Source organism: Pongo abelii, chromosome 16 (assembly GCF_028885655.2).
Source record: "Pongo abelii isolate AG06213 chromosome 16, NHGRI_mPonAbe1-v2.0_pri, whole genome shotgun sequence".
In the NCBI taxonomy this organism is placed as follows: Eukaryota; Metazoa; Chordata; class Mammalia; order Primates; family Hominidae; genus Pongo; species Pongo abelii.
The window spans coordinates 78,667,409-78,688,511 of NC_072001.2; the positions used below are offsets into that span (position 1 = coordinate 78,667,409).

Here is a 21,103-nt window from a genome sequence, read left to right on the forward strand (position 1 = left end):
GGCTTCCATTTTGTAAATTTTGATTCCAGGTTTCAGGTACAGCTCTAGTAAGGTTCTAGCTTATCATCTCTGGGTATTTTTTTTCCCTTTCTGCCCATCAAATGAAATACTTTGAAAACTCACTTCATAATTTTGCTGGAGAGAACAGTCATCTTCTTTGCTCCATAATCATAAGCATTCTCATTTTTAGACTCATAAATGCCAATCAGAATGAACAATCCAGGCTGAGCGTGGTGGCTCTCGCCTCTAATCCCAGCACTCTCAGAGGCCGAGGCAGGTGGATCACGAGGTCAGGAGATCAAGACCATCCTGGCTAAAACGGTGAAACCCCATCTCTACCAAAACTACAAAAAATTAGCTGGGTGCGGTGGCACGCACCTGTAGTCCCAGCTACTCGGGAGGCTTGAGGCAGAAGAATCGCTTGAACCCAGTAGGCGGAGGTTGCAGTGAGCCAAGACCATGCCACTGCACTCCAGCCTGGGTAACGAGTGAGACTCTGTCTCAAAAAAAAAAAAAAAAAAAAAAAATCTGATTTTTTTTTTCATTTTTACATAATTTTTCCTTCCAACCATCTTTACACATATACATAACTTTGGCACCTGTCCACTTACAAACTGCATCAACTAACTTTTGGTGTACAAATATCTTGAAAGATGAAAGAATACTATCATACATCTTTTTGGCAAAGTGCAGTGGTTTTGTTTTTTTTTCATTTCTTAAAAATAGAAATGGGGTCTCACTATGTTGCCCAGGCTGGTCTCGAACTTCTGGGCTCAAGCGATCCTCCCACCTCAGCCTCCCAAGAAGTTGGGATTGCAGGCATATGCCACTGCACCCAGCCCAGTTCTGATTCTTATAAAAAGAAAATCACATTCTAGCTGGGTGCCTGTAGTTCCAGTTACTTCGGGGGGACTGAAGTAGGAGAACAGCTCGAGCTCAGGAATTTAAATCCAGCCTGGGCAACATAGTGGGATAGATCCCATCTTTAAAAAAAAATCACCGCTGGGCATGGTGGCTCACGACTGTAATCCCAGCACTTTGGGAGGCCAAGGCAGGTGGATCACCTGGGGTTGGGAGTTCGAGACCAGCCTGACCAACATGGAGAAACCCCGTCTTCTATTAAAAATACAGAAAATTAGCCAGGCATGGTGGCGCATGCCTGTAATCCCAGCTACTCGGGAGGCTAAGGCAGGAGAATCCCTTGAACCCAGGAGGCGGAGGTTGCGGTGAGCCAAGATTGTGCCATGGCACTCCAGCCTGGGCAATAAGAGCAAAACTCTGTCTCAAAAAAAAAAAAAAAAAAAAATCACATTCTAAACTCATCTACGGTACAGTCACATATGTATATGGGTGGAGACAGGATCTTGCTATGTTGCCCAGCCTGGTTTTGAAGTACTGGGCTCAAGTGATCCTCCCGTCTCAGCCTCCCAAGATGCTAGGATTATAGGTGCACGCCACCATGCCTGGCTGAAGACTCTTATTTTACAACTTGGTTTATGTAACTTTACCATCATCCTAACAGTCTAGAGTACTACTGTCACACAGCATTCATCTACTAGTTCCTCTGAAATGTCTTCTGTGGTCAGTTTTCTTCTCTTTGCCATTATAGGAGGAAGATGAAAAACTATGGATTTTTAAATATGTCCAGTGAAAGCTTGAAAGTTGAAAAACAGTATAAAAATTACCATGTACTCCTTCACCTAGATTCTCCAAATGTTAACATCTTACATAATGTTTAAGATAGTATCTCCCAACTTCTTTTATACTTTCTTGAAAGATGCTGTAGGCTGGGCATGCTGGCTCATGCCTGGAATCCCAGCACTTTGGGAGGCTAAGGTGGGCGGATTGTTTGAGCCCAGGAGTTCGAGACTAGCCTAGACAACGTGGCGAAACGTTCTGTATACAAAAAAAAATACAAAAATTAGCCAGGTGTGGTGGCACATGCCTGTAGTCCCAGCTACTTGGAGGGCTGAGGTGAGATTGCTTGAGTCTGGGAGGCGAAGGTTGCAGTGAACTGAGATTGCGCCACTGCACTCCAGCCTGGGTGACAGAGTGAGACCCTGTATCCAAAAAGAAAAAAAAAAGTTGCTGTAAGTTTTGGGAAAAGCAGTAAGAAAACTGAAGGGCCGTGGTGCACACCTATAGTCCCAGCTACCCAGGATGCTTAGGCGGGAAGATCACTTGAGCCCAGAAGTTTGAGGCTGCAGTGAGCTATGATCGTATCACTGCACTTCAGCCTGGGCAACAAAGCGAGGTCCCATCTCTAAAAACTGAAGTGTAAAACTAATGATTTATTTCACTACTGCATATCCTTTTAAGCAATTCTATAATTCTCCCTTTGTCATATTATTTTAGTCCTCTTTAGCATATTTGGGAATTGATGAGTAATGATGAAATAATTCCTAGGATGATGAAATACCAAAACATTTCAATATACAGGAAAAATAAGATCAGTAAAACTCCATAATATTGTTTAGATGTACAAGTGGTAATAGCTAAAATGAGTTTATTCCTTTGGGAAAAAAATAAATTTTCAGGCTAGGCATGGTGACTCATGCCTGTAATCCCAGCACTTTGAGAGGTAAGGAGTTCGAGGCCAGCCTTGCCAATATGGTGAAACCCCATTTCTACTAAAAATACAAAAATTAGCCGGGTATGGTGGTACACACCTGTAATCCCAGCTACTCGGGAGGCTGAGGCAGGAGAACCGCTTGAACCCAGGAGGCGGAGGTTGCAGTGAGCCAAGATCGCACTACTGCACTCCAGCCTGGGGATGGAACAAGACCCCATCTCAAAAATAAAATTAATAATAAAAATAAATTTTCTCTTTGCTGTTTTGAAGACCTCCAATAAATAAAAGTCATGAAATATACATCTTTACAAGTAGTTAGTACTGCTTTAAAAAAAAAAAAAACTCAAAAACTAAAATTGAGTCCAGACCAGGTACGGTGGCTCAGGCCTGTAATCCCAGCACTTTGGGAGGCCGAGGTGGGCAGACTGCTTGAGCCCAGGAGTTTGAGACCAATCTGGGCAATACAGAGTTCGGTGACACTGATGTTACATAGACATTTCTTACTACTGTAGGTAGAAAATGAACAGAAATTTAGTTAAATTCAAAATGTATTAATAATTGTTATCAATGTTAATTTTCTGATTTGATCATTGTATCGTGGTTTTAAAAGATGCACTTGGGGAATCTAGGTGAAGATTATAGGGCTATTATTTGTATTATTTTTGCAACTCTCTTTGAAGTCTAAAATTATTTCCAAACAAAAAGTTTTTTAAAAATTAAGTATTAGGCTAGGCATGGTGGCTAACACCTGTAATCCCAGCACTTTGGGTGTCTGAGGCAGGTGGATTGCTTGAGTCCAGGAAGACCAGCCTGAGCAACATGGTAAGACCCTATCTCTATTTAATATAAGAAATATAATCTTTCAAAATATCTATAAGGCCAGGTGCAGTGGCTCATGCCTGTAATCCCAGCACTTCGGGAGGCCAAGGCAGGTGGATCACCTGAGGTCAGGAGTTCAAGACAAGGCTGGCCAACGTGATAAAACCCTGTCTCTACTAAAAATACAAAAAATTAGCCAGGCATGGTGGTGGCGCCTGTGATCCCAGCTACTCAGGAGGCTGAGACAGGAGAACTGCTTGAACCTGGGAGGGGGAGATTGCAGTGAGCTGAGATCGCGCCACTGTACTCCAGCCTGGGTGACAGAGCGAGACACTGTCTCAAAAAAAAAAAAAAAAAAAATTAGCCAGGCGTGCTGGTAGGTGCCTGTAATCCCAGCTATTCGGGAGGCTAAGGCAGAAGAATCACTTGAACCCAGGAGATGGAGGTTGCGGTGAGCTGAGATTGTGACGAGCTGAGATTGCACCACTGCACTCCAGCCTGGGAGACAGAGCAAAACTACATCTCAAAATAAATAAATAAATAAATAGCCGGGTGTAGTGGCACATGCCTGTAATCCCAGCTGCTTGGGAGGCTGAGGCAGGAGAATCACTTGAAGCTGGGTGTGTGTATGTGTGTGTGTGTAATGAGCTGAGACAGTACCACTGCACTCTAACCTGGGCAACACAGTGAGACCTTGTCTCAACAAAAAAAAAAAAAAAAAAAAAAAAAAAGAAAAGAAAGAAAAGAAAAGAAAAAGAGCATTACAAAGAATAAAACTTGAGATGGTTCTTGAAAGGACAGGTGGATGTGTCACTCATATCTCACACTGCTTTTATCCCATTAGCTCTTCTGCTCCCACACAAACATGGGCACATAACATCTTTAACCATCTATGTATCCTCTACTATGCTCAGCATACTGCTTTGTCTTGTCTGTGGTGGAAACCAAATCATTCATTCATGTATACATTCTCTAATATTTACTGAGCACATACTATGCACCAGGTGTTTTAGGAGCTGGAGATACAACGGTAAACAAAAATCCCTTCCCTCAAGAAGCTTATACTTTAGTGAAAGATGACACAATAGACAAAGTATAATATTTAGAATAGTAGGCAGTGACAGGTATCAAGAACAAAAGGCAAGGAAGAGTTTTTGAAATTGTAGATAAGAATGGTCAGATAATACCTACTGATAAGGTAACTTCTAAATAAAGGAAGTGAGGGAGCTAGTCATGCAGAAATTAGTGGAGGAAGCCTTCTAGGCAGAGGGGACAGCAACCGCAAAGACCCTCATGTCTTTGTGAGGGTTCACACGTGCTTGACATTTTCCAAAACAGCATGAAGGCTGGGTAGCTGAAGAAAAACGAAAGAAGGACTAGTCAGAAATGTAGTCAGAGAGGTATTAGGATAAGGGTGGCAGGCAGAGGGTACATCAGATTTGTTCTTACAGGTGTTTTTTTCTTTTTTGACACAGGGTCTCATTTTGTCGTCAAGGCTGGGGTGCAGTGGCACAGTCATGGCTCACTGCAGCCTCAAGCTCCTGAGCTCAAGCAATCCTCCTGCCTCAGCCTCTCAAGTAACTGGGACTACAGGCACGCGCCAGCATGCTTGGCTAATTTTTAATTTTTTTATAGAGACAGGGTCTTGTTATGATGCCCAAACTGGTCTCAAAGTCCTGGCCTCAAACAATCTTCCCACTTGAGCTCCCAAAATGCTGAAATGACAGACATATCTTTTTTTTTTTTTTCTTTTGAGACAGAGTCTCGCTCTGTCGCCCAGGCTAGAGTGCAGTGGCACGATCTCGGCTCACTGCAAGCTCCACCTCCCAGGTTCACACCATTCTCCTGCCTCAACCTCCCGAGTAGCTGGGACTACAGGTGCGTGTGCCACCATGCCCGGCTAACTCTTGTATTTTTTTAGTAGAGACCGTGTTAGCCAGGATGGTCTCGATCTCCTGACCTCATGATCCGCCCGCCTCGGCCTCCCAAAGTGCTGGGATTACAGGCATGGGCCACCGCGCCCGGCTCATTACAGACATATCTTAATAAGGACTCAGGTTTAATACTCAGACTGAAATGGAAAGCCACTGAATGGTTTTAAGCAGAGAAGTGACATGGTATGACTTAGGTTTCAAAAGAATCATTTGGGTTGCTATGTTGAGAACACATTTAAGAGCCACAGTAACAAAACAAGGAGAATAGAATCCAAGCTAGAGACGCACAGGCGCTGACTAGGGCCGTGGAGATGCAGATCCTGAGTGGTCTAATTCTGGATAGTATTTTGAATATAAAGCAATAAAATGTACTGATGGACCACATATGAAAAAGACACAGGAAAGTCAACAATGTCTCTTAGTTATCCAAGAGGAGACATCCAGTGGAGACCTTGAGTGGGCCACTAGACATATCAGTCTATGGTAGAGGGAGAGATCCCCGTTAGAGAGTCATCAGCATTGTTTGGATTTTAGAAAGGTAATATGGTACATATACTGTATCATCTCTCTCTCCCAGCTAGGGCTGAGTAGCTCCCCATAATCAAGCAGTCACATTTCTGCATCATGCAGGATAGCCCAGGTCAGTTGTGGAACTAGTTGTGGAACTAGACTTACCAAAAAACAAAAACTCTTGCATTTCAGAACTGCAAATAAAGGATGTGGACCTGCATATCCTCCAATAGCCCATATGTCAGCAAGCCTAGCCCTGGAGGACACCAAGAAGACTCATGAAAGGTCCACTGTCATGCTGAGAAATATGGGTAACATACAAGCACACAAGACAAGAAGTGGGTAGGGAAAACAAAAGCAAAAGGGGCAAATAAGAAATACATCAGTTAGAAACTGCCACCAATGACTGGGCACGGTGGCTCACGTCTGTAATCCTAGCACTTTCAGAGGCTGAGGCAGAAGGATCTCTTGAGCCCAGGAGTTCGAGACCAGCCTGGGCAACATAACAGGACTTCATCTCTATAAAAATATAAAAAAAATTAACCAGGTGCGTGGTGGCACACACCTGTAGTCCCAGCTACATGGGAGGCTAAGGTAGGAGGGTCGCTCAAGTCCAGAAGATCAACACTGCAGTGAGCTGTGATCATGCCACTGCACTCCAGCCTGGTGACAGAGCGAGACTTCATCTAAAAAAAAAAAGACATGAGAAAAAAAGACATTATGCAGCCGGGTACAGTGGATCATGCCCGTAATCCCAGTACTTTGGGAAGCTGAGGCGGGCAGATTATGAGGTCAGGAGTCCGAGACCAACCTGACCAACATGGTGAAACCCTGTCTCTACTAAAAGTACAAAACTTAGCCAAGCGTGGTGGCGCCCCAGCTTCTTCTTCGTGGAGGCTGAGGCAGGACAATCGCTAGAACCCCGGAGGCGGAAGTTGCAGTGAGCTGAGATTGCACCACTGCACTCCAGCCTGGGAGACGGAGCAGGACTCTGTCTCAAAAAAAAGTCTAGTGCCTAACACAGTATCTGTGACACAGTAAGTGCTCAATAAATACCAGCTTTTATTTTTCAAGGGGCAAGGAGCGTGTATTTTGAAAAAGCATATACTATGTATTTTTTTAAAGGCCTACAGAAAGTAAAGCTTCACAAACTCTTGGCTGGTGGAATTGCCCAGAAAAGAGAGAAAGCCATGAAAAGCACTATGCTAAACTACTGAATGCCATGGATATAACCTCTTAATTCCAGTTAAAATTCCCAGGTACTAACATCTGCCATGCACAGCTCTCCAGTGTCTTGTCTGCTCACACTGAAGATGTAAAAAGAATTATACTTCACCAGGAATCTTGTCAAATTACTACACACCTCCTTCCTTAAAAAAGAAAAAAAGTCTTTCTCTGTATGTAAATTATTAAAACCCTCTTAATTACGAAGTGCCAATCTTTCTAAGCTATTTATCTCTGAATAAAATTATAGTATATAAAATAATTATCTGGAGATTATGAAGCATTTATGAAAACATTCCTAATACAGCAAAACCAGGTTCTTACTTGAATCCTTATAGACTCTTCCGTGTTCTCCAGTATACAGCACTGCAAATCGTGGGAAATACTATATGTAGCCCAAATTTTCCTCAATGGTCAATAGTTCTCCACTATCTCTCTCAGTTTATGGCATCAGAAAAAAATCACCTGGATTTTTTGTCTCCCCACCAATTCTATTACAGCCATCATTAGCTAAACTAAAATGCTGTTGCTTTTGCAACTTCCTTAGCAGAGAAGGTAGGACCTACCTATCCTTTTCACATAAATATAGCACAGGGTACCACTCAGGCCCTACTAACCAAAGCACAAATATAGAATTTCACTTCAGATAATTAACCAGAGGCTCATTTAGACATTACTGCATAAATAAACATTGGTTCCATGTTTATTTTTCTCATGAAAAATGTGAAAAACATTGAAATAATTTCTCTCAATAGGAAAAGATAATGTATCAAGTGAAAGCAAAAACGTCATCTAATGTGGTTCTGCCATCTAAATCTGAAATGTCCTAAGGCAACTCTCCAATACAGGCTGGAGGGCAATGCAACAGAAGTCACATACAGAAGGCTACCCTGATCCACAACTTCACCCTACTCTGAAATAAAAAGGGCAACAACACTGTACTATGTAGACTATAAATAGAAAGTGGTCTAGATGGTCTAACATAATTACATAAAATCAGAAAGAAAAGACTTTTCACCTATAGTTACCTTAATAGCAAATTCTTTAGGAAACCAAGTTTTTTGTTTGTTTTTTGAGGCGGAGTTTTGCTCCTGTCGCCCAGGCTACAGTGCAATGGCCCCATCTCGGCTCACTGCAACCTCGCCTCCTGGGTTCAAGTGATTCTCCTGCCTCAGCCTCCCCAGTAGCTGGGATTACAGGCGCTTGCCACCACGCCCAGCTATTTTTTGTATTTTTAGTAGAAACAGGGTTTCGCCATGTAAGCCTGGCTGGTCTCGAACTCCTGACCTCAAGTGATCCACCTGCCTCGGCCTCCCAAAGTGCTAGGATTACAGGCATGAGCCACCGCGCCCGCCCGGGTAACTAAGCTTATATAGCAGAACCATCTGCACAATGAAAGCATTCAAAAATACAAGTGTCAGAGATATCGGAGTATTTTATTCAAAGTCTGAGTTCTTAAAAAAAAAACTACTTTATAAACAGACCAGTTTTGAGATTAAAATATAAATCCAAACTTTCCTGTTATAAATCTCAGCCTTGTAAAGAGGAGGAGCTTCCACTGCCTTTTCAAGGCTAACTTGGTTTAAAGTCCTAACGCACCGAAACAGACGCCAAGCCTACTACCCACCACCCATTGGCTCAAAGGAAGCCCCGCCCCGTACAGCCACGGTAACTGAACATCAAGGGAACCCCAGGGAAGGTTTTTCCTCCGCCACATTTCTAGTCTCTGATGACTCCCTGCCCCTCCCCTACCATCACCACCGCGGAACTAGGGTTCCAGCACCAGCCACGCACGCTCCTACAAGAGAACCTTGGGTACTTCGCCCCAATAGTTACAACCAAGAGGGGAGTGGGGGTGACCATGCTCCCACTCTCCTGGCTCCACGGTGCCAGACACGCTGCATGGAGCAAAGCGGAGAAAGTAGCTCCGGCACAGGGCCCTTGTGCCCCTAAGCAGAAGGCATAACCCAGCCACAAGAGTAAGTCCTCACACCTCCGCAGCTCCCAGTCGGCGGGTGCCCCTCCCTCCCCACGGAGACATAGGGCGGGGCAGATCTAGGCGCCGAGACTCCCAGCCAGACCCGACAGCGGGCTTTCCCTAGCACCGCCTCACTGCCAAGGAGGCGGAAACCCGGGGCCGGGGCGGGGTGGGGGGGAGGGGGACGGCCAAGGGGAGTGGCATCACAGATCAGTACGGCCCCTCCGACCAACCGGATCCCAAGAAGGCGGAGGAACTCAGACTTCACGCCCTCTCCCTGCCGCGCCCTGAATCTACACGCGGGAGACCCCTCCTACCCGTCCCCGACCCCAGCAGGCCAGAGCACGGCCGCCAGCCCGAGGCCCCGCCCACCCCAGGAGGAGGGGAGAGGGTGGTCGGCCGCAAACCGCACTCAGCGCGAAGCCGGCCCCGCCCCTTTCTCCACAATCGCACGCGCGCGCCGGCCCCGCCTCTGAGCGGCGGCGCGAGAGCCCGCCCCCCTCCGCGCGCACCGGGACTACGCTCTCCTCCCCCTCCCGCGCGGAGAGCAACCCCGCTCCGCCCCCCCACCCCCCCTCACACAGCCACACACCTCCCGCCCGTCTGCTCTACGGGAAGCCGAGGAGGTCAGCCCCCCCCCTAAAAATACACACCCTCGAGTCCGGCGTTACCCGCCACCAGGCTCCCGCCCGGCCCCCGGCCCAGCGTGCTCTCACCGCAAAGCTGCTTCGGCCGCTCGTCACTGCGTGTCCCTCTCGGCGTGAGCCGCGAGCTCAGCAAGGAGGCCCCGAGAACGGCGCGGGGCACAGGCCCGCCGAAGCGGACTGCCAGCTACCTCTCCACTAACGAAGCGGTCACAGGCCCCGGTGCCCAGACTGGGAAGGAGGGAGGGAGGGAGGGAGGGAAACTCCGAGGGGGGAAGGGGAGGGGGGAAGATGGAGAAACCGTCTCCGCCGCCTCTACCGCCGCGGCCGCTTCTCTGTTACCCGGGAAATCCCGCCCACTCCCCCGACCCCGCCCCGCAGAGGGAAGACTCAGCTTCGTTCCAACACAGGACGCAATACCCGCCCGTCAAAGACTCAGCCAACCACCGAGCCCTGTCTTATGATTTTCCCGCCCCTTCCCCCTCGACTGGGAGGGGAGGGGGAGCCGCTCACCTTCTCCACGCCCCTATTGGCGGGGAGCTACCCTAACTCAACCCCGCCTATTGGAGACGGACTGCTGAAGCCCACCCCCGAGCCCCAACACTATTGGAGGAAGCGGGGAAGCTCTTCCTGTCTCATTGGAGGACACCACATAACCCGCCCTGCAGCGTCTCAGCCACAGGCCTAACAAGTTGGCTCCCGCCTCCGCTGGTCATCGCATTGGAAGGCTACCCCTGGCTCTCCCACCGCCCCAGTAAGGTAAGTAACCGATGTGGGGTAAAATGTCTGTAAGTGAAACAGGCTCCGCCTACCGCACTGCCGGGCCAGGCCCCGCCCCAAGAGTCGGATTGGATATCTTGGCGCTGGTGGGACCCTCCATTGGCCAGGGCGCCCGTCTAGGAAGGAACTAATTCCACCCTGCGCGAGAAGGCTGAACCTTTGCAGTCCTTTTGTGGAATGTTTACACTAGAGACTGAAGCTCGGAGTTCCAGGGCCCGAGACAGGAGGGGGAGCGGAGCTCATCAGCGGAGACTCCATACCCTAGGATTTGAAGGAAAGGCAGCCCACCATGGAAGACTCCCTTACAAAAAAAATGAGAGAATGAGAACTCATCCTCCCATCCAGTTATCTTTACAGTTTACATTCTACACACTGCGTCCTTGTAAACACAAATATCCGGAGCAGCTGGCAACTCCTTTCAGCCGAGTACAGAACTAAGGTCTGGAGACATAGGCGGAGAAGTAAACTCTCTAGAGCTGAATATGCAGTCCTAAGAGGGCGGAGATAACCAAAAGAGAGGCGGGCTCTAACAGCCACCGCCCTGGCAAGCCTCCGGAAGGCGGAGCGTGAGGCACAAGGTACTCACGATCTCCCGGGTGGACCTGGAGGCATCCTCAGAACTGAGAAAGGAAAGGAAAACACCAAAACAGTCCACGGCATAAATTAATCTTGGGGACATGCCACACTCAGAGAATGGACAAAATTTCCGTAGTTGGGGACATAAGATAACGGCTGTTCACCTTCTCCTTGGCCAGGAGTGTTAATAGCAGTCCCTGTGCCCTCTCTGTGTAGGTAACAGTGCCTCGAACACACAGTGAGACAAAGTGCTTTCAATTCCTAGTTTGCTTTTATTTATTCACCAAATAGGGCGTGGGCCTGACGCTGATCTTACTTTGGGGGGCGCTCTCTCAGCGCCAGGAGAGAGGACGAGATTACGTTGTTACCGCTCTCCCGAAGAAGTAGAACCCTCCTCCTAGAGAGCTAAGACCCCAAGAGACACGCCCAGGGAACCCACTCCTAGGTCCAACACTGTCCTCCCTCTGCAATCCAGCGGAAACGGCCAGAAACGAGCTCTGGCAGCAGGTGGGCCTGACTCCAGCGATGGCTTCGAGCCGCGAAACCACAGCAGCGAATTGTGAACTCCAAGGGTAGCCGACAGGTGGGAGCAGCCTCACCAGTAGCCAAGCCCTGCCCCACGACAGAGCTCTAAAAATAAGTCAGACCAACGAAGCGACCCCAGGGACAAACTGCTCGAAGGTTAGGAGGAAGCGGCACTCCAGCAGAACTGACCCAAGGCTACTTTTAACTTTGCGCCGCCGTCCACCACTAGACTGAGTACCACAGGGCATTCCCACCATGGTATCAAGAACTACTCAGAACCCAAGCCAGCACTGGGCCGCCCACGACTTCCCGTGAACACAGGGTACCACCTGCGCTGGATCTCGCCTAAGGGCCCCAGGCCAGGGCACTAGGTTGTCAGAGTCTCAGATACAGCCAACTAAGGACAGCCGCTACCATGCCTAGGGAAGAACAGACACTTCCAGCGTCTGCAGAGTTCTCGAGCTTAAGCTCAGGGAAGTCAAGGGGCACAGAAATAGCCAAGCGACAGGGTTAGAACTTTAGTACTTGGCCCCGGCCCCGAAGGGCAGATCTCAAACCCAGCAGAACCTCCGGAGTTTCGCTCCCGAAATCCACTCCAAACTGTAATCCCCTGGCTTCACCCCGAAGGCTACCAGGTCTCGAGCCTCGGTGGAACCTTTGTGTGGCTTCTCGGCTCTCCCCGCCCCCCTCGCCAAGGGCGCCGAGCCTAGGACTTCCGGGCGGGAGGGCAGTTCGAAGGAGCTAGGCGGGCCTCACACATGTGCGGAGCGCGCTCAGGAGCGAAGGAGGGAGGCGGGGAACAAGGGTGGACTTCCCCTCCCAGCTCTCTCCGCCGGAGGAGGCCGGGCTACCCCTCTCACCAATCAGAGGCGGGGGCGGGACCTTGCGCCTCACGTCAACCGCAAGAACCCTCCCTCCTCCCTCCGCGGAAAAAAAATCCTAGCAACTTAAACTCCAGCCCGGCCTCCCGATAGGCGGAGCTCGGGAGAATGTCATCCAATCCACATCCGAGAAAGGGAAAAAAAGGGAGTCTCGCCCAGCCAGTGGAAGACAAGAGAAGGCGGGGCCTCCGGGCGAGCCCGAGGTGGGTGGGAGAGAGGAAACGGGCCCGCCCCTCAGCTCCCCTTCAGGCGGGTTGCACAAGCCGCCGGCGGAGTAGATAGTAAACAGTCTGGGCCGAGGAGTGCAGGCAGGGGCCGCCCGGCGCTCGGTGGACTGGGCCCCTGCGCCACCTCTCCCGGCGTCGCCCCGCCTGGCCGGGACGGTTCCCGCCGGCGCCCCGCCTACCCGCCCGCGGCCGCCATCCCGGCTGACAGGCGCGCCCCCCGCGCCCCTCCCCGCCCGCTGATGCATTTCCTTTTCCCGATTCCGAGCGTGGAGACTGTTTTCCCAGTTTCCGACCTTCACTGCCCCTTTCAGGCCACCCCTCGTGGGCGCGCACACGCCCGCGCCCGCGCCCGCGCCCCCGCCCCCGCCCCCGCCCCCGCCCCCGCCCCATCCGCACCGAGCGGTCCGCAGCGGCACCTCGCGGGAAGGGGGAGCCCGGCGGCGGCACGGTCGGGGGAGGGGAAGAGAGCAGCAGTCGCCGCCGCCGCCTTGGGGTGGGCGGGGAAGCAGGCAGCTCCATGTTTGCAAAGGGATCAGCCGGGGCCGCGGGGCGAAGCCGCCGAGTTCCTGGGGGTTTTCCGCACCACCAGTGCGAGCTCCTTGCCGGGTCGCGGCCTGACGGGTTCCGGCACCGAATGCTGACTCGACCGCCACGGCCAGGGAGTTTGGAGACCTGGTAGCTCGCAGGGCTAGCGGCGAGGCGCAGAGGCTCTTTCCGGTGGCCTCTCCCGCCCCCGGCCGCCCCTCCCGCAAGTCCGGTGTTGCTCCCGCCCCCAGAGTCCATAACAACCGCGGGCCCACAGTGCCCGCGCCTCTCCGGAGCGCGCCCACCGCCCCCTCCAAGTTTGCGGGCAAAAACAAAACCCTCGGGGCGGCTGCCGCCCTTGTCCAGCGTGGGTAGCCAGGAAAGCCGCGGGCCCCGGCTCGCTCGCTAACTCCAGCTCTCGAGCAACTCCGGGCACCGCGAGCTCAGTGGGCCCCGCCAACCATGCTCGAGCCGCCGCCCCCTGCCGAGCCCGCACGCCGCAGCTCTGGCCCAGTTCTAGTCGGTGTGCGGAATCCCCCTTTTCTTTCCAGTATTTTTCTTTTTAAAAAAACGGCACAACAGGAGCCGGGGGTCTCCTGCCCGCCCCTTCTCCAGTCCGCCGCCAAAACCTACCGAAACCGACTGCTCGGTGAGATAAACTAGGCTACACGGCCGGCGCAGGGACGACCCCAGGCCAGGCCCACCCCTCTCCCACGGCTCCGGCCCGGCTGGGAAACACACACACTGGCGAGCGGGCGGCGCCAAGAGCTCTCCTTCCTGGCCTGTCCCTCGCCTACCTCCGCCGCGGAACTCCGAGCCTCCCCTCAGCTCGGTCCCAGAGCCCGCGGGGCCCCCACCACGTCGGGCCGGCCAGACCGAGCGGCCGGCGGACTAGCCCCCCAAACGCCTGAGATTGGGGGGACCAAATTAAAAGCAGCTGTTTAACATACCTTCCGAGCCAGGCGAGGAGTCCTGAATGGGGGGAACGCCCCCCACGGGCCATTGGCTCCCCAGCGCTCACGTCAGTCACCCTGGGCCCGCCTCCGCCCTTCGCCCCGCCTCTTCCCCTTCATTGAACGCCCCCTCCTTCCAAAAAATATAAATTAATTAATTAAACTAAACGCGAGTGGGAGACGCATCCGTGGTAGAGGCCCATATAGCTCCATTGCTGCCGACTCGAGTTTCTTGAGGTCCTCGGACTGGAGGGAGGCCGCCTGGGACTCGGAGATCCGCTGGGTGGACGCGTAGGAGGAGCCAGCGGGGCTACCCAGCCCCAACTTCCTTCACACACACAACCCATTTGGAACTAGGTAGGAGAGAGGAGGGTAGGAGGACCCTAGCCACTGGCTGGAGTGGGCAGACTCCTGTGGTTGTGTGACCTAACCGTGTTCGGTCCGCTCTGTTAGGCGCCTAAAAATGAGTGATGTAAACAGGAAGCCCTGCGTCCGCGGGCAATAGGCACTTGTCTGAGCACCTACTGTGGGTGAGGCAGACATTCATACGTACCTGCTGCCGGGTGCAATTACAGACTGGATGACATGCTTACTCTACCCCTCCAAGGGCTCCAGATTCAGCCGAGGAGATTCTACGTAAGGAACTAAGGCAAGGCAGGAATGTGTATGAAAATAGGAATGTGTATGTAAATAGGAGCTCAGAGAAGAGAGATTCCTTCTCGCTGAAGGAAAATTGGGAAAGGTTTTCATGAAGGAGGTGGCATTCAAGTTGGATCTTAAAGATTTCATCCAGCAGAATTGGAGGGGGCAGGTCATTTTCAGCAAAGGACACAAAGGGATAAATGCAAAAAAGGACCTTCATATGTGGCTGTAGTAATAAAAAAGGAGGGGTGGGGAGATGGAACAAACAGTTTAAGACTTTTAGTTGAGTAAAATTCTTGGACGTGCGCAGCAGAATGTGCAGGCAGCACGGTCACAAGGCCCACAGACCCAGAACTATAGTGTAAGATGTTTGGCACCCTGGCAGAAAGATGGGTTCTGACGATGCACTGAGAGAGAAGTGCCTATAGGCAGCAAGGGGAGGCCCAGAGGCTGTTGTAATACTGCATTTGGAGACCACAGAAGTGCCTCTTGTGGAAGGAATAGCTGGGGAAAGAGAAGGCTTCTTTTCTCTATCAAAGCCACCCAATCCGAAAGCTTTCCCCACCTTCAGCAGCCCTCAAGTCAAAGCTTTGACTCAGATCCTTCCTTGCCTCATTTGCTTTATCATAACTTCTAACCAAAAGGAGTTTCTAGGGGACAGAAGCCACCCCACATGTCTGTATTCCAGAGAGCTGAGCCTAGAGCCAGAGCACACAATGTGAAACAAAACAAAACAAAAAAATCTGTTTGTTGAGGCATTGAGGAAAGGAAGTTAATGTGGATAAGGTGGGGTGTGCAGAATGTGAAGGACCTTGGCATCCAATGGGCAGAATGAAGGCCTGCTGCCGGTAAAGAAATTATTGGGAAGTCTATCCCAATAATTCAGGAGACACGGAAGGAGGATTGACCAGAACAGTGACAGTGGGTGAGAAGAATTTTATTTTTTTTTTTGAGACGAAGTCTCACTCTGTCACCCAGGCTGGAGTGCAATGGCATGGTCTTAGCTCACTGCAACCTCCGCCTCCCAGGTTCAAGTGATTCTCCCGCCTCAGCCTCCCGAGTAGCTGGGAATACAGGCTACAGGCGTGTGCCACCACACTCGGCTAATTTTTGTATTTTTAGTAGAGATGGGGTTTCACTATGTTGGCCAGGTTGTTCTCCAACTCCTGACCTTGTGATCCACCCGCCTTGGCCTCCCAAAGTGCTGAGATTACAGGCATGAGCCACCGCGCCCAGCCGGTGAGAAGAATATTGAAGGAGAGCCTGTATTTGAGAAAGACTCAAGGGGAGTAGGTGAGTGATTCAGTGTGGCTAGTAGAGGGAAAGAAGTAGCCTGTGGCCTGCTGTGTGAAGAGTTGATAGAGCTTGAGGCTACTAGTTAGGTAATCTGAGTTCTACACTTAGCATGGTCAGTGACTGGTGTTATAGTCTTAGGCAAGTCTCTTCCTCCCTCTGAGCCTCAGTTTCCCTGTGAAATGGGGGTGGAAATTGGAATGGAAAGATAGACTCAGCCGGGCACGGTGGCTCACGCCTGTAATCTCAGCACTTTGGGAGTCCAAGGTGGGCAGATCACAAGGTTAGGAGATCAAGACCATCCTGGCTAACACAGTGAGACCCCGTCTCTACTAAAAAATACAAAAAATTAGCCGGGCGTGGTGGCGGGCACCTGTAGTCCCAGCTACTTGGGAGGCTGAGGCAGAAGAATAGCGTAAACTCGGGAGGCAGAGCTTGCAGTGAGCCAAGATCACGCCACTGCACTCCAGCCTGGGCGACAGAGCAAGACTCCGTCTCAAAAAAAAAAAAAAAGAAAAAGAAAAAAAGATAGACTCTAAGGACCTCACATAGGATCCAGGTGGGGGAAGCTTGCCACTGAGGAGACAGGGTAGGTGGGAAGAACTACTGATTTTGGAAGGGCAGTGGGTCACCCCAAGTGGAGTCTGGAGACTGGAAAATGGGCAGTAGCTCAGTCAATTGAATCACTGGGCGACAAGTATGGAGAGGGAAAGGCCAGGAGATAAGGACTATGTGTTCAGCGGGAGGCCTACCCTGGCAGAGCCATGGAGGTTGAGGTTCATCCTCCCTAGGGTGAGGACCAAGTTTTTCTTCAGAACAGAGATCCCAGCTGGGCAACATAGCAAGACCCTGTCTCTACAAAATATTTAAAAATTAGCTGTGCGTGGGCTGGGCGCTGTGGCTCATGCCTGTAATCCGAAGACTTTGGAAGGCCAATCACCTGACATCAGGATCACCTGAAGGCGGATCACCTGAGGCCAGGAGTTCGAGACCAGCCTGGCCAACATGAAGAAACCCCATCTCTACTAATAATACAAAAAAATTAGCTGGGCATGGTGGTGGGCGCCTGTAATCCCAGCTACTCGGGAGGCTGAGGCAGGAGAATCACTTGAACCCAGGAGGCGGAGGTTGTAGTGAGCTGAGATTGCACCACTGCACTCCAGCCTGGGCGATAAGAGTGAAACTCCATCTCAAAAAAAATAATTAGCTGTGTGTGGTGGCACATGCCTACAGTCCAAGCTACTTGGGAGGCTGAGGCAGGAGAATCGCTTGATCGTGGGAGGTGGAGGTTGCAGTGAACCGAGATCACATCACTGCACTCCAGCCTGGGTGGCAAGAGCAAAACCCTGTCTCAAAAAAAAAAAAAAAAAATAGCTGTCCATGGTGGCAACATGCCTACAGTCCTAGCTACTTGGGAGGCTGAGGCAGGAGAATTGTTTGAACCTGGCAGGTGGAGGTTGCAGTGAGCCTAGATCGCGCCACTTCACTCCAGCCTGGGCAGAAGAGTGAAACTCTTTGAGAGTTTTTTTTGAGACAGAGTCTCAAAAAGAACCCAGCCAGGTGCAGTGCCTCACACCTGTAATCCTAGCACTTTGGGAGGCCCAGGTGGTTGGATCACCTGAGGTCAGGAGTCCAAGACCAGCCTGGCCAACATGGCGAAACCCCGTCTCTACTAAAAATAGAAAAATTAGCTGGGCGTGGTGGTGGGTGCATATAATCCCAGCTACTCAGGAGGCTGAGGCAGGAGAATCACTTGAACCCGGGAGGTGGAAGTTGCAATGAGCCAAGATCATGCCACCTCACTCCAGCCTGGGCAGGGAAGAATGAAACTCCGTCTCAAAAAAAAAAAAAAAAAAAAAAAAGAACCAATCCCCTGATGTCTGGATCCCCATCTCAAATTCCTGCTCTATTTCTTAATTTCTTAAGGGGCTCTAGCTGAAGGCATAACAGATACTGTGTCAAAGTGAGATGAGGCAGATTGGTGGAGCAGAAAGAACTAGTCTGGAAGTTGAGTCCCCTGGTTCCCACTTAGTCCCTTCTTATCTGTGAATCAGCTTCCTCTCCTATATAAGAGGATAACATAGCAATCCTTGCCCTGTTATGAGGACCAAATGTGATGATAAAGTGTGCTTTATCACCTGGTAAGGTTCTGAGCTGCTGTGGAAGCCAAAGACCCAGCATTTGACAGTGATACTAGGCAGCACGTGTTGTGCTGTGCATGCAGTTACTCATGGAGGATTTGCAACTGGAACAGTTACCTCCACTCAGAGAACCAGGCTTTGCTGACACTGCCCATGGTCCTATGTGTGCCACCCTGGTGGAGACCTCCTCCTGAACACTTGGCAGACTGAGTTTCTTGAGGACAGACACTTTGATTCACCTCTGTGTCCCCAGAGCTCACTGCAGTCAGGTACAGGGGGCCCTTTGGAAGGGGTCCAGTGATGGTTTCTGACTCAGTATGTTGACACCTGGACAGCACGGCAGGTCCCGCATTCTTTGGGAAAGAGAACCCTTGATTTGGTGACATTGTCCCTCCAGCTGCCAGCTGCACTGAGGGGTTACATCCATGCTACTCCCCCCACTACCCTATCAGTGAAGACAAAACTAAGTGGACTTTGTGAACCAACTGGTATAGGTAAAAATAATAATAATGATAATAATTAAAATAAAATTAAGTGGATTTGGGTAAGGGCCCTCCTAGGAGAAATCACACTGGTAGGTCAGGTTCTGATTCCTGGAGGCCCGTTTTATGTGAAAAGTCTCATAGACCAGCCTGGGCAACACAGTGAGACTGTCTCTACAAAAAATAAAAACAAATTTAGTTGGGCATGGTGGCATGTCCCTATGGTCCCAGCTACTCAAGAGGCTGAGGCAGGAAGGTCACCTGAGCCTGGGAGTTTGAGACTGCTGTTAGCTGTAATCACACCACTGCACTCAGGCCTGGGAGACAGAGCAAGACCCTGTCTCAAACAACAACAACAACAAATTCTTGTAGAGTTTGTGAGTTAGGGATTATTATCCTTAGTTATAGATGAGCGAACTGAGGCCAACAGCAGTAGAGTGACTTGCTCAAGTCAAATAGCTTAAGGGAAGTCTGGGTCCAAAGTCTGAGCTTTGCCTCCACTCCCACATGCTGTCTTTGTGCACTCCGGCCGGTGACCCAGGTTGGGGCCTGGAGAAAAACAGTCTGACTCCCCTGTTGCTCCACACTCCTCACCTCCCTAACTTAAAGATCAGTTTATCCTCAGACAATTCTAGATGATTTCTGGCCTTTTCCAGAAAATTATCCAGAAAAGCAACATTTGTCTGATGCACATACATACATACACAAAAGACCTAAACTCACAACACATAAACTCAAAAATCTGTCATACCTCCTGACACCCTCAATCTCACAGGTGTCTCACATACACCCTCTCTCTTTCACAAAAAGGACTCATTCAAAGTTCTTTAGGGCACTTATGGTAGGTGGTGATTGAGAGACATTTAGGGCCTGCACTTCAGTGACTCTGACAAGGATATTAGTGCCAGCACCCTATTGACACAACCTCTGAGGGCTAAGACTCTCAGTAATATCCAGGTAAGGAGGATATGAGGCTGGCTCCCCAGGGACCCACAACCCAAAGCATCTTCTAGGTTCAAGGCAAGACGATTTTGGCAAATCATTTATCTTTTCAGTTTCTTTATCTGTAATCTAAGAATCAGAATACCTACTTCGGTGGGAAGATGTGAGATTTAAAATTAAGTATGCCTGCCGGGCGTGGTGACTCATGCCTGTAATCCCAACACTTTGGATCACAAGGTCAGATCAAGACTATCCTGGCTAACACAGTGAAACCCCGTCTCTACTAAAAATACAAAAAATTAGCCAGGCATGGTGGCACGCGCCTGTAGTCCCAGCTACTTGGGAGGCTGAGGCAGGAGAATCACTTGAGTCGGGGAGCCGGAGGTTGCAGTGATCCGAGATCATGCCACTGCACTCCAGCCTGGGTGACAGAGACTCTGTCTCAAAAAAAAAAATAAATAAATTAAGTATCCCTAGCATTCAGTCAAGAGTTCTCATACCTTTTTCCCCTCCTTTATCTCATCCCTACCTCCCTCTACTCCTGGCCATTCAAATGCAAAGTCCGTTTGAGCAATGAGCCCTGGAGCAGGCCTAGAGGGCCAGATAATCCCATGATGTGAAGAAACTCCATTTCTCTTGCAACCAGGTTTAGATGGTATATATTCCGTAATTTCTGATTTCTGGGTGGCCTTGGAGGCTCGGAATTTTTTTTTTTCTTTGAGATGGAGTCTCGCTCTGTCGTCCAGGCTGAAGTGCAGTGGCGCGATCTCAGCTCACTGCAAGCTCAGCCTCCCGGGTTCACGCCATTCTCCTGGGAGGCTCGTAATTTTTGAAGGAATTTTTATGACTGCTACTCACTGCCTTGAAATGTTTCCCCTGGCTGAGCATTAATTTACCCTTCTGGGTCACTCAGCATGTTCCTCAGTTTACCTGGCTTTATGTTTTCAAAGTGTTTCCTTCTCTTTACCAGTTGTTTGGTGGCTTTTTTTTTTTTTTTTGAGACGGAGTTTCGCTCTTCTTGCCCAAGCCTCCCGAGTAGCTGGGATTACAGGCTTGCGCCACCATACCCGGCTAATTTTGTATTTTTAGTAGAGATGGGGTTTCTCTGTGTTGGTCAGGCTGGTCTCAAACTCCCGACCTCAAGTGATCCACCCACCTCGGCGTCCCAAGCTGCTGGGATTACAGGTGTGAGCCACTGGGCCTGGCCTGACTTTTTTTTTTTTTTTTTTTTTTAAGCAACAAGTTCCTTTGTTACTGCTTTTTAAAAATAGAATAGCTTGCCATTTGAGAATTTATTATTTTTATTTATTTTTTTAGAGACGGGGTTTTGCCATGTTGCTCAGGTTGGTCTGAAACTCCTGGCCTCAAGTGATCCTCCCACCTTAGCCCTCCAAAGCACTGGGATTACAGGCCTGAGCCACTGCACCCAGCAAGGTCCTTTGTTCAAAGAAAATC

General features: G+C 50.2%; 1 protein-coding gene across 11 annotated transcripts in view; it reads right to left on the minus strand.

The window, feature by feature from the left end:
* Positions 1-14,227, minus strand: part of SIN3A (SIN3 transcription regulator family member A) — an 84,173-nt gene extending 69,946 nt beyond the window's left edge. Inside the window, exon 1 of one of the 11 annotated variants that reach the window (XM_024232879.3) lies at positions 14,146-14,227. The gene's annotated coding sequence lies outside the window, so the exon portion shown is untranslated. Of the gene's footprint in view, positions 1-4,582; positions 4,939-6,400; positions 6,517-9,753; positions 10,028-12,194; positions 12,682-13,066; positions 13,406-13,828; positions 13,851-13,992 lie in introns of those variants that run through there. The other 10 variants (XM_024232878.3, XM_024232881.3, XM_063716231.1 and 7 more) reach the window with 10 other exon arrangements.
* Positions 14,228-21,103: the final 6,876 nt, after the last annotated feature.